Genomic DNA, 14,097 nt, shown 5'->3' on the forward strand with positions numbered 1-14,097 from the left:
TTGTTTATTGTTTATTGTTTATTGTTTATTGTTTATTGTTTATTGTTTATTGTTTATTGTTTATTGTTTATTGTTTATTGTTTATTGTTTATTGTTTATTGTTTATTGTTTATTGTTTATTGTTTATTGTTTATTGTTTATTGTTTATTGTTTATTGTTTATTGTTTATTGTTCATTGTACATTGTTTATTGTCACTCCTGTATTGATTTTTTTCCGCTATTTCTAGATACTTTTCCAATTTGGGTCTACATTCATTGTCGGCCTCTGTTTTTGATTCAACACTTTCAACCGCTCCCACATCGGCAACAGTTGAATCGCAGCACGGGTTTCTATTTGGAAACATATTTACCAACACAGTTTATTCACACTCCGAGTTCGCAGTGGACGGTACACTAATTGATGAATCGCGTGCTCGTTACCGAAGAGAGCAAAGTTGTTTGATTTAGCAGATAGTTTATCCGCTGATGGACTGTTTTTTGCTTCGCTGTTCGCTTTAGTTGCGGCTTTGATGTTCTACATAATAGTTTTCACAGCTGCCCATTTGTCGGCAGACGCGCTGGAAACTGTTCGATTGTTGCTGAGTGCTTGTTTTGATGAGTAGTGTTGCACAGATGGGTGACTCCGATAACTGGCTAATGTATTTTTAATATTGGGAAAACTCACATACGTTTGAATTAATTTCTGCTAGAAACGTTTCAAGCAGAGTGTGTTTCGCGATAAATCTGGACAACCATCTCGGTTCGCTATTGTGAGTCACTCGTGAAAACTGATTCCTTCATACTTGTGGATTCAATAGAAATCAGATTATGTATTTTGTTCGAAGAAATGGTTGAACCGATGAGGATGGGCAATTTTTCTTTCCCCAGCTGCTCTTGGGTACGTGTTGTACATGTCTAGCATCTCAATTAATCATCTTGACCGAGAATTATTGCTGCACGTTTCCTGTGATGTGTTGCTTTTACTGCATAAGCGTCTGGTTCCAAAGAGACTGGTTCAGTGTTAGACAAGATGAGAGCTAACCGAGGTTGGATGCGCATCAGATTATTTATCGAACTTTTGAGATATATTTGTATCACTAAAAGTGGGCTTGGCGATGATTTCCTCTAGTGTTGCCGCAATAAATCACGATATTTGGCACTGATTCAAGGAGAATATAGGATTAAGATTGATGATTGGATTATTTCGAGAATTTTTTTTTCAGTGCAGCAATGCGAATAGTTAATCCAAACTTGCTGCTGATATTTGAATTTGTTATATTCAGGTATTCGTTACAAGTTAACGATACCGATTCCTGCATTATTTTAGAGTGAAGTAGCGGACGGTTTATCTCGTGTCTAATTTAAAAAAACCGTTGCTTTTCACGAGCTGGGAGGATTGGAGGTGGAAAGTTGAAATTATACTGGAAGGTATTACATTCTTATTTTTCTGATCCCACATGGATCTTGCTCCATTGGGTTTGATTACCTCATAATTTATTTGAGGAATTAAAGAAACGTACGGAATTTAGTTCTGTTATAGATGCAATTTATTTATTTTATTTTCACGTAGGACTATGTCTAGCGTAAGTAGTGCGCCATGAACGGATTTTAAACACCAATATCTTGATCGAAATGTAAAGGATGTCCCAAAAAAATATTTAAAACGGCGTTGTTCGATTTTCTCTTCGAGCGATGAAATATTCTTCAACTTCAACAAGATTTTTCTTATGAAAAATGCCGTTCTACGAAAAAATTACAAGCTATGCTGATGGACACGGAAATTACGAAGCAATTCGTAGTATGAAATTTAGTGGAAAATTTTTAATTACTGCTTTACTTATTATAAAAACATTAAACTTTCCTAAAAATCTCTTTTGGTGTTAAATGCACCACCACTATCAATTAAAACAATCACGACTCACATTTAAAAAAGGCACTCACATAAACTATTTCAAAAAATAAAAGCAAAGGGATTATAAACCGCGCTTGTACATAATTCACATTGTTGTGGCGAATTTTCCCTTTGTTGTAGTTTACCCGTTTGTTAGGCGTCGTACACATGTTACGTAACACTAAAAACCTAGATTTCAGACCCCCTCCCCTAAAATTACGTAACGCTGGACAACCTGTCCCCCCTCCAAATTTGCGATTCTGAGCAAACATCACAGTTACGTTACGATCTCAACTATTCCCCCTCCCCCCTATGTAACAATAAGTAACGCAGATTAAAAACCCCTACCTCCTCCTTCACGCTTTACGTAATTTGTGTACGACGCCTTACGGCTGTTTTTATGAAACAAAAATATTATATTTTTATTTTTTTTTTCGAAAAATGTTTCTCCAATCTTTCGTAGTATACCACAAAGATCAAAACAATAGTCGCAGTGCAGTGTTCCTCTCGGAAACCGCAACTGGGTTGCGGATAGGTCCAGTAATGCGACCATATGAACAACGAGCAGGTTCCCGGTTCAGGAGGATGTTTCTACCTCAAACGAAGGGTACGCGGTTGCCAAGGTGAACGTAGTGTTCTACTGCAGTTGCTATGCTCCGCCACGTTGGTCTACTGAAAGGTTCACCAAGATGGTCGACCAGTTATCCATGGAGCTAAGAGGCCTAACACCATTGGTAGTTAGTGGGGAAGTCGCTGCACGAACCAGAGGGATCAGATCTTGTTGGAGGCTTTGGCAAAGCTCATTTTAGAGCTGGCCGACGTTGAGATCAAATGTACATATAGCAGAAATGATGCGAAGTCGATAATCGATGTGACGTTCTCCAGCCCAGGCATTCGGTTTGGCAAGATTGGCACTTAAGAGTGCGATTAAAGCAAGCAAGACGGCCTGCTTCGATAAGCTATGCGCGAGTGCCAATATGAACCCGTGGCCAAGCCTAAAGGCGTGCTGGCGCCTGCAGAGTGATCACCAGTGATGCTGGAGTGTATCATCGAGCCATCATACCCACACGCAAAAGTTCAAGCTTTAATCATCCAATGTGTCCTTTCAATTCGCACAGAATTTGCTCTGACTTCGCACAACCAATGCGTGATACGCATAACGCAAAAGTTGTACAAGGAATACATTGACAGAGATCAAAATCAGAATATGTATCATATACAGAAAAATCGTGATGCCTTGGTAACGATCAGTTTCGAGGCGCTCAAAAAACCGTTCTTTACTTTCGCGAGCCGGTGCGTATCAACGGCTCGTGCATCCCTAAAAATTGTCAGCAACCGAAACAGCCAATAGTGAGCCTTGTTGCCGCGGAAGTTATTGACGCTGGTACCAGTAACGCAGAACCGAATGCATGTGAATGAAACCAGAGTCATAATTAAATGCAGAATGTTTTGGACTAATCTCATGTTTTTGTTTATTGTTAATGATTGAATAATGTCTACGAAGGACCTGATTCATGAAAGTGAATCGATCAGACAATAATTTCTTCAATAGAGTCAGTACCCAACGATTAACGATGCCAACCTTCTGAACATCGGCTGATGCTTGATAAGTGTAGTGGTTTGAAGTTGCGCAATACATTCAAAATAGGCTAAAGCATCATATGCGTTATGCCCAACGCACATGCGTTGTACTGGTTCCAATTTGAATCAGTTAATGCGCTAATTTCGCTCATAAATGATCTAACGCACACTCCAACTTTTGCGTGCAGTCCTTGGCCTCTGGCAGTCGAGTCTCACTTCCGATGTTCCAGTATCTCAGACACAGATCTGGGATAGTCGGCCAACTTGTCGAACGTCCAATCCATGAGCGATGACAGCCGTGTCGAGATCGAGGGAGAGGTTAGGGCTACAAATGAGGAACTCATCGTGATTGTCAACTCTCTAAAAGTTAGTAAGGCACCGGGACCGGATGGAATCCCTAACCTGTCATTCAGGCTGGCCTAGATGACTGCCTCTTCCCGGAGAGGTGGAAGCGGTGTCGCTGTACACGATTCTGGAAAATTACTTCCAGAACCAAGTACTTGTTTACAACACGGAGGAGGGTCAAAAGTGCGTCCCAATTACCGCAGGAGTTTCGCAAGGTTATCCTGGAACCGATGTTGTGGAATGTCATGTATAACGGGGTGTTGAACCTCAAGTTCCCTGTACGTGTTGTGATCGTCGGCTGTGCAGATGACATAATGCTAGAGATCTACGGCGTGTCGATCGAGGAGGTCGAGTTGACGGCCGCGCACTGTAAATGCAAGGTCGAAGACTACAGGAAACTGGAACTAGCGCACCATAAGACGGAGATCACGATTGTGAATAACCACAAATCAAAGTAACAGGCGGTGGTCAGAGTCGGAGACTGCACCATTACCTCAAAGCGATCTTTAAAGCTCTTGGGGGTTATGGTTGACGATAAGCTCAAATTTGAGAGTTACATCAACTATGCTTGCAAAAGGGCTTCAACGGCTATTGCAGCATTATCTCGAATGATATTGAATAGCTCAGCGGTGAATGGCAGCAAACAACGACTCCTTGCCAGCGTGGTTTCATCCACACTTAGGTATGGGGGTCCATTGTGGTCCAAAGCGTTAGGTACTAACAGTTATTGTGGTAAACTGGAAAATACCTACAGGCTCATGTGCCTGAGGGTGGCGAGTGCGTTTCCTACAGTGTCATACGACGCAATCTGCGTCCTGTCTAGCATAATGCCTATCAGCATAGTCATTAGGGAAGACGTAGAATGCTTCGACCAACGGGACACAAGGGGTATACAAGGTACCAGAAGATCATTATCGATGATCAGATAGCAGCAGGAATGGTCCAATTCCACGAAAGGTAGATGGACGCACTGACTGATTCCGGTGGCATCCGGATGGGTCGGGAGGCGCCATAGAGAAGTTAACTTCCAGCTGACATGAATCCTGTCAGGTCATGGTTGCTTCAGGCAGTATCTACACACATTCGGGCATGCGGGGTCCCCCATGTGCCCCGAGTGCGTGGATCTTATGTCTTCGTTCTGCGCGTGCGCGAACCGACATGATGGTAGTGAGCGGGCCAGACACTACTCCGGACAACCTAGTTCAGAGGATGTGTAAAGATCCGAACATCTGGAGGGCGGTTTATGCAGCCGCCTCTCAAATAGTCCTAGAGGTGCGAAGCAGACGACAGGTTGACCACTGACACGTTAGTGTTAGCTAACTGCCAGTCTCCAGGTTAGTTAGATAATCAGCTAGGAGACTTGATAGAGCCTGGAGGTTGCACAGAGCATAAAAGACGCAACACCTACCGGTCGTCCCGGGGAGTATTATGGGTTGGAGACTGTAGGGTTTTTTGTGGGTCAAACACCAGACTACCTGAGGTTGCTCTCTCAGATGTTTGGCAGCAAATTTCCCCTCTACCAAAAATAAAAAAAAGCTGAGCGGTGGCCTAGCGTGGTTGGTAACGTCTCCGCCAACCCCGCTTGACACCTGGGTTCGAATTTCAAAGCCGACATAGGTATCGATGGTTGTGGGGTGGCGTGAACCACTCACAACCAACCCAACTGGTCTAGATTCAATCCTAGCCGACACCGGGAGATTTTCTGAGGTGAAAAATCTCTGGGATCACGCCTTCCATCGCATGATGAAGTAAAGCCGTTGGTGCCGGTCCGTTAATAAACGGGTCGTGAGTAAGGATCCTGGGTGGCGGAACTAGACCGACGGAGAATAAGCGAGAATAAAAATAAATAAAATAGCTAACTTATTCAAGTTTAGGTCATGATTGTACATCATAATTAGCACAGTTAGTCGAATCTGATTAGCTTCACCTTTTTGCCCATAGCAGTTAACTTGGCACGAACCCAACGAAAAGAGTGGTTTAAAGACGAATGTAGGAGGGTTATAAATGAGGAGAACACTGCGCGGGCGGCTTAGATGCGCAGTGCCACTCGTCAGAACGTGGAAAAACACAGACAGAAGAAGATGCAGCGAACTTAAAAGAAAAAGCGCTGCTTGGAGGAGGAGGAGGAGTTTGCAGACCTGGAACAGCTGCATCATTCTCAGGAAACGCGAAATTTTTATCAGAAGCTCATCGCATCCCGCAGAGGCTTTGTGCCGCTAGCCGAAATGTGCCGGAATAAAGATGGTAGTATTCTGACGGACGATCGTGAGGTGACCGAAAGGTGGAAGCAGCATTTCGACGAACACCTGAATGGCGCCAAGACAAGAGACCATGGCGGCGGAGAAAAAGGTCCTGTCGGTGCGACAAATGTAGAAGACGTGCCAGCCCCAACGATAGGCGAAGTTAAGGATGCCATCAAGCAGCTAAGGAACAATAAATCGGTTTGCAAGGATGGCCTCGGAGCGGAGCTTTTATGGTGGGCCCGGAAAAGTTGGCCATTTGTTTGTACCGGCTGATTGCAAGAATTTGGGACACAGAACAGCTACCGGAGGATGGGGTTATCTGTCCCATCTATAAGAAAGGCGACAAATTGGACAGGGTGAGAACTATCGTGCGATCACCGTCCTGAATGCCGCCTTCAAAGTGCTTTCCTAAATCATTTTCCCCCGACTCTCACCACTAGCCAATAGATTTGACTGAAGTTATCAGGTAGGCTTCGTGGAAGGACGGTATACGACGGACCAAATCTTTTCCATACGGCATATCCTCCAGAAATGCCAAAAACAGAACCCCCACGCACCACCTATTCATCGACTTCGAAGCCGCGTATGACACTATCGACCGAAAAGAGTTATGGAGGGTCATGGAGCGGGCATCAACACGCGGGGTACGATTTTCAACAAATCCAGTCAATTCGTCCGTTTCACCGATGACATGAACATTGTTGATAGAACAACTGCGGCGGTGGCAGCACAGTACACTAGACTAAAACGCGAAGCAGCGAGGATTGGGTTGCAGATAAATACGTCTAAAACGAAGTACTAGCATATACGGTGAAACCGAATCCGACCGACATCGCTTAGGTAGTAGCATTATGATCGACGGCGATGAGTTCGAGGTAGTCGCCGAGTTTGTCTATCTTGGTTCACCGGTAACCGAGGACAATGATGGCGTATTATCAGCGGAAGTCGTGCCTACTATGGGCTCCACAAGCAATTGCGGTCGAACAGACTAAGCCCCCGTACAAAGTGTAACCTGTACAAAACGCTCATGAGACCGGTTGTTCTCCACGGGCATGGACAATACTCGAGGAGGAGCTGCGAGTGCTCGGAATTTTTGAACGACGGGTACTAAGGACGATCTTTGGCGGCGTGCGGGTGAACAGAATATGGAGGCGAAGGATGTACCATGAGCTCGAGCATCTCTATGGCGAACCCAGTATTCAAAAGGTGACCAAAGCTGGACGGATACGCTGGGCCGAGCACGTTGCAAAAATGCCGGGCAACTACCCTGCGGAGATGGTGTTTGCCTCGAATCCGGCAGGAAGAAGACAGCCAGAGGCGCAACGAGTAATATGGGTAGACCAGGTAGCAGCCGATAACCGAGTAAATTAAAGAGACTTTGTTTATCAGGCTATGACAGAATGCCAAATAAATAATAAGGGCCAGCGTAAGTTTACCTTCTGAACTGTTTCTAGGGTGATCGTTGAGGCGTCGAAAGACGTCGGCAGTCTTCGGAACATTTAGATTACCTGTGAATCGTCATCCAGTTTCGTACCGGCGTTAACCAGTTTATCGAACAGTTTTCATCCTAGAAATACTGGGGAAAACTCCGCTTTGCAAGATGGATATAAGTGTATTAATTTATACTTAGCAAAAGTCTGTTGGTCGTTGGTCCGTTTTCCGAATCGGGATGACTTCCAAAGATCTAATATCGAAGTTCATTATTCATGTTCATGTTCATTCTTCAATTCAAGGTGACAGCTTTGGGTTTATGGAAAACTAAGTAAAATTAATGGAGTGTTCAAATTTTTTTGACCTTAAATCCGTGTGTAACGACATTTTGAAATTCAAGATGCTGACTTAAGCCTGTATCAGACTAACCGTTGCAGCAGCCAACCGCTACCGTTCCGTTCTTTTTCGACCAATCAGTTCACAGCGGTCGACCGTCGCTTGTTGTTGTTGCAAAAAATAGAATCTTTTCTATTTTTGCCGCCGACCGTTCCCAACGGTTGCCGGCTGCTGTCATTGACATGGCGAAGGCAAACGAATCTCTTCACACCTACACAAGATCATATATAGAGACTTGACAAATGAAAATGTGTGCTTCTCTTTTGAAGTAGAATACTTCTCTCAGGAAGTTCGGCTACATAGGGATGTGAAATGAAAATCTAAAACCGAAAAAAGTGAAAAATATGTCCAATTTCAAATGCTAATAAATCGGTTAGTATTCGATGGATTTCCTTCGTTCTTGCAGCAATAGATTGGAAAATCTTCTAAGATTCTTCCCAAAATAAGATAATTGTAATTTTATTATTCACACTATTGTATTATTGAAAATAGTCAAGCCTTGTCAAAACGAAAAATTCGACCTCTGATTGGTCGTTATATGCTTGCTTCCCAAGCACGGTCGACAGGATCATATACCTTGCAATTGAAAACATGCTATTTGGCCTATATAAGAGCCTGTTTCAGTCGGAACCGCTTATAATAGTTCTAGACAGCGACAACAGCAGTCGTCCTTCCTTAACAGAAGCACTAGCCCTGTGATTGGTCACCACGTCTCAGGAGCAGCGCGGTTTTTCTCAGCGTGTGTCGCCAGACAGCCATTATTCCCCCCGTGTTGGGGCAGCATGAAGATTGCCATCAGGAAATACAATTTCGGAAATCAAAATGCCTTTTTTAAGGTAAATAAACAAGTCATTGAAAGTTAATAATCTTGTCAACGAAAGCAAGCATTCTGAGTTGCATCCTAGCAATTTAAATCTGTCGCACCCGTCTAATTTACTGAATGTGAAATAGCTTCCACAGTGCATGTTGTCCGTGTATCTTAATTCCCCCAATGTTAGGGCAGCTCAAAGGTTGTAATTAGCAACCGATTTTGAACCGCAAAATGCTTTTTTCAAGGCAAATAAAAAAATAATTGAAGGTTGATAATTTTCTGGCATCAACACAAGCAGACATTCTGTGCGGGATGCAATCAAATTCTGTTGTAGTTTTCTAATTTTCACTTTATTTAGTAAACCCCCCACTGTAGGGGCAGCGCAAAGGCTGCAATCAGCATAACCGACATTGAATAATAAACTACCCTGTTAGTACCAGACCCATGTCACGGCGACTGTTTCCTGAAGCCGCCGCCGATGATGATGGCGCTACTGTTAATGATATGGTCTTAAGTTCCGTTCATTGTGCCGCATAGGCTGTTGCACGTTTTTTTGCGTGAAAAGTTCTAATGAATACATATCAATATGAATATTGAATTTATGGTCCAGAACGTGTTGAAACATGTCTGGACATATTCATTTATGTCCTGCACAACATCTAGAGAACTAACGAAACAAAAAAAAAAACGTTCTTCGCTTTTTACATTTCTACACACCACTTGCAGAAAAAGCTGATCTCGCATGAACGAAGCTTAATCGGCTGTTTCGAAAGCACTCACAGCCTTTTGACGTAAAATCGAGCCAGAGAGCCAGAGAAAATTGGCTTCAAGCAAAATGTATGGGAATGACGTTCGTGACATGGATGTGGCTAGTACGCATTCACAAAAGCAGTTAGTTCGACTATGCAGAGCTAATATGAAGTCGATTCAATCAATCAGCATAAACAGAATTTCGTCGTCTCTCAGCTGCCAAGTTGCAACATGATGCAACACGCAACAGCGAGCAAACGAAATCGCTTGATGTTACAAACCGCAATAAGATACGGGTTAAAACCGTAGCGTGTGTGAGAGCACCATCGGTGTTTATTCGCTGGATACACTATCTACTGTCTACTGAACGCAATAATCTGCTACATGCGACACGGGGACGGGAACATTTTCTTCAACCAAGCTGCACAACACGACACAAAACATGTCGTCGGTTTCGTGCAACACTGGCACAACTCAAAAAACATAGTTTCGAGAATAACGCGTTTGAAAATTTGCGTCGAAAACTTATTTTTCGTTTTTAAAGAAAGCTTTGAAGTTTAAGATTACTAATTCTTATGTAACACCTTTAGGTCTATTATGCACATATTATGAGCACGTTGTTCAAGTTAAAACCTTATTTTTACTAACTTTATGGAGATTTCGATTTGTGCAGCAAAGGCACTTCTACTCATAACTCTGGAATTTTTGTGATTTTCGAAATGGGATTTCGTGTGATGAAACTTAACAGTATTTGGCATCGTATGCCATCAAAAACTCAAAAATGCAAAATTTTGAGCTGTGCCAGTGTTGCACGAAGCCGACGATGTTATTTTGTTGCTTCAATGGGAGTGCTATCGGTCTGGTTCGACAAGAAATCATTTTTGTGCATCCGTGCTACGAAACTGAGGAAAAACTTTAGAAACTGAAAAAAGAGGTGGAGCTTATCAAATGATCGCTCTGAGCCGGAATGAAGTCACACATATTTTTCAAGTTATATCGTCAGTTGAATTCAAAACTGGCACAACTCAAAATTTTGCAGTTTTGAGTTATCGATGGCAAACGATGGCAAATACTATAAAGTTTCATCTCACAAAGACCCGTTTTAAAATTCACAATATTTCCGGAAATATAAGTAGATGTGCCTTTATTGCACAAATCTAAAATATCCCTAAAAAGATAGAAAAATGAGGTTGCAATTCTTAAAACTTGCTTATTACATGCACATGATAGACCCAAACAAGTTCAATAAATATGGGAAATCTTAAAAATGAAATTTTTCACGAAAACGAAAAAAGTAATTTTTGACGCAAATTTTCAAACGCGTTTTTCTCGAAACTATGAATTTTGAGTTGTGCCAGTATTGAATTCAACTGACGATATCATTCCACCACGTACGAAAAATAATTCATTCCTATTTTCATCCCTATATAAAAGCCTGTTTTAGTCGAAGTCTGTCATAATAGTTCTGAACAGCGACGACAGCAGTCCTCCCTTAGCAGCAGCGGGAGCGAGCAGTGGGTACCATCGATAGCGGATAGCGGCCACAACTGTGGCATGGCTGCGGATAAGCGTAGCAGTTTCAGCGGATCTCACCATCGATAGCAGCAGGGCCAGCAGATGCAGGTACAGCGGATACCAATGGCGGCCACAACTGTGGCATGGCTACGGATAGCGTTGCAGTTGCTCAGCAGTTGGGCCAGCGTATAGCGGCCACAACTGTGGCATGGCTATGCATAACGTAGCTGTTGCAGCGGGTATATCAGCATCGATAGTAGCAGGGTCAGCTGATGCAACGACACTCCCTTCACTAAAATGCTGTTTCAGTGTGGTAGCGGGAAGCATCAGCAGCAGGCTTGCATGAAGTGAATACATCAGCCAGCTCTATGGCCTCTGCCATAGTAGATACGAAAAGCGGCGCGAACCGATTTGCCCGGCCGTAGGTTAATGTACAGCTCTACTGATGGCTGTACATTAACCTACAGCCGAGCGAATCGGTTCGCGTCGCTTTTCGCGTCTATTATGGCAGAGGCCTAATGGGAAAGTTGTATCATTTTGTTAAGAAGAATATTATTGCCGGTAATATTTATTTATTTATATCGTCAATCATATATGTAGACTGGTTACAATAATTTCTAAACTATACACGAACATAAAACAAATTAATTTTGTGTCCTCAGCCTCAAGGACTTGAAATAATGAGATGCGATTGTGTCAATCCGATTTTGAATTGAACAATTGTTCTTTTGAGAACAAATAAAATACTTATTTGAAGAGTTAATAGCTTTTGGTACCGATAGCAGTATAGTGACAGCCTCAGCGGTAGATGCAGATGCAGCCGGTACTTCCCTGAGGCCGATGTAAAGGTAAATGGGAGCAGCACGACGAAACAGTTCGGGTTATGCTCAGACGCGCGTCATTTTTCGTTGTTGATATTCCCCACATGAAACGACGCGCTTTCGTATGATAGCGGTGGTATTAGCGGTAGATGGATTTGCCAACACTTCCTCCAGTAAAGCCGTGTCTAGTTTTCAATGTGAAAACACCTTTCTCATTGTGTTGACCGTGCGCCTTAGTCCTCACTATCAAGGTAACACAGAGATGTAAGATAAACACTACATCCTATGATAAATTGAACGATTGTCCTTATAAGGACAACAAATGAATTAATGAAGATTTAATTTTGAATTAGAATACTTCTCTCAGGAAGTTCGGCCACATAGGGCTGTGAAATGAAAATCTAAAACTGAAAAAAGTGAGAAAAATTTCAAATGCTAATAAATCGGTTAGTTTTCGATGGATTTCCTTCGTTTTTGCAGCAATCAATTAGAAAATCTTCTAAGATTCCTACCAAATGCATAAAATTGCAATTTTATCATTCGAACTATTGAAAACTCTTAAGCCTTGCCAAAACACAAAATTCGATCTCTGATTGGTCGTTATACCGCGCTTTCCCAAGCACGGTCGGCAGAGTTATGGACCTAGTAAATTGGGAATGCATCATTTGGCCTATATAAGAGCTTCATCAGATAATAAACAAACATTTCATCGGATATTAAATTGAACAACGTAAATTTGAAGAACACAAGTGATTATTTGAAGAGTCCATATTTTCTCGTTCTGCGCTATAATCCAAAGTTAATTATCTTCATCAACATGCACACTCTGATTATTATTACGTGTTTGCGTCGCTTAGTGTTTGGCTACGGTCATGCAGAACGCAAATAACGGCGCGATGCGATTCGGCAAGACGAAATCTGTTGAAATGTATAGCTCTACTTCGCCTTAAAAAGAGCTGTACATTTCACCACGGTAAGGCGAATCGCATCGCGCCGGCATTCGCGTTCTGCATAACCGTAGCCTTTGTTCCGTTCCCGTTTAATGATGTCGTATTAAATGTGCATATTACTATTCGGCAGCACTTCAACTTCTTATTTGCACAAAATTTAAAAATATTCAATGAACTTCTTTCAAAATATCAGACAAAAGAAATTACAATACTGCCAATGAACGGTCAACGTTTATTTACTAGAAAAAATGACTGACACGCAAGCAGCCGGGTTATCTTTCTTGTAAAAGTATTCTACTTCAACCTTGCGGTCGTGGCTTTGCATACAACCTTCTTGTGATTTTTGGCACACACGACAGCCAGGCGATGTCAATTTTCGACCAACGCACACTGGCAAAAATGAATCCAAATTTCCACTAATTAAAAGCCGCTGGGCTGGATACCTTAAATATAGCATTTCTAATGTAAAATTGGTCAACAAATTGATTGGCGATGGTTTCATTTTGGACAGGGCACGTTCGGTTAGTCTGATACAGGCTTTACGCTTTCAGAAAAACTACGAAAACTGGTCATGCACCCTGCAGTTTGCGTATTTTTGAAATTGGGATGACATCTAGGGGCAGGCTTCGAAAAAGTACTGCGGTGCGACACTATACTGACGACTTTTTACTATAACAGCTTCATGAACGAGTTATTCACAAGAGCACACATATAGCTAAAGCTTACACAGGTAAAGAAGCTAAACGATTCCACAAAAAAACGGGTGATCGATTTAATCAACCATTTTTGATTTGACTAAAACTTTGCACAGACGTTTCTATAAGCAAAAAATGCCATTTTGTGCTATTGGTTTAGTTTTTTGGAACACGAGTCATTTTAGAGAAGCTATTGAAAAATGTTTTTTTGGGAAGCTTTTGGTGATTACAAATATTTTTCGGGCCAAAACGGTTTGTTTGATCGATGTGACGTCTTCGGCAAGGTTGTAGATGTTAATTTTGTCTTTTTGAAAAAAAATATACACTCTACAAAAAAAATTTTTTTTGAAAACAAGTTGAAAGAAAAACTAAAATTGATTATCTAGAGAAGCTCATTTTAAAAAAAAAGATTTTTTTAACTACAAAAGATTACCTAAACAATGCAACCGGTCCGATCATGGAGAATTAAAAACAAAGTTTTTTTTTGTAAAAAAAAATATTTTTTAGAGGGGCATATTTTTTATGGAATGACAAAATCATCGGACAGCTTGGCCCCTTCTCATCACTCCCCCTCAAAAAGGCTTGCGTTGTAGTAAACAGCGTAAAAATTTTTAAAAGAGAGAGAGAATGGGAAAACACAACGTAAAAGATTAAGTGTTTTCCTGCTATCATTAGCGATACCGTTTACC

General features: G+C 42.0%; 1 protein-coding gene across 1 annotated transcript in view; it reads right to left on the bottom strand.

Moving 5' to 3' along the window:
• LOC129721535 (adenylate cyclase type 2) overlaps positions 1-14,097 on the bottom strand; it is a 178,339-nt gene that overhangs the window by 137,637 nt on the left and 26,605 nt on the right. The gene's annotated exons all lie outside the window — the stretch shown is intronic.

This window comes from Wyeomyia smithii, chromosome 2 (assembly GCF_029784165.1).
Source record: "Wyeomyia smithii strain HCP4-BCI-WySm-NY-G18 chromosome 2, ASM2978416v1, whole genome shotgun sequence".
Taxonomy (NCBI): Eukaryota; Metazoa; Arthropoda; class Insecta; order Diptera; family Culicidae; genus Wyeomyia; species Wyeomyia smithii.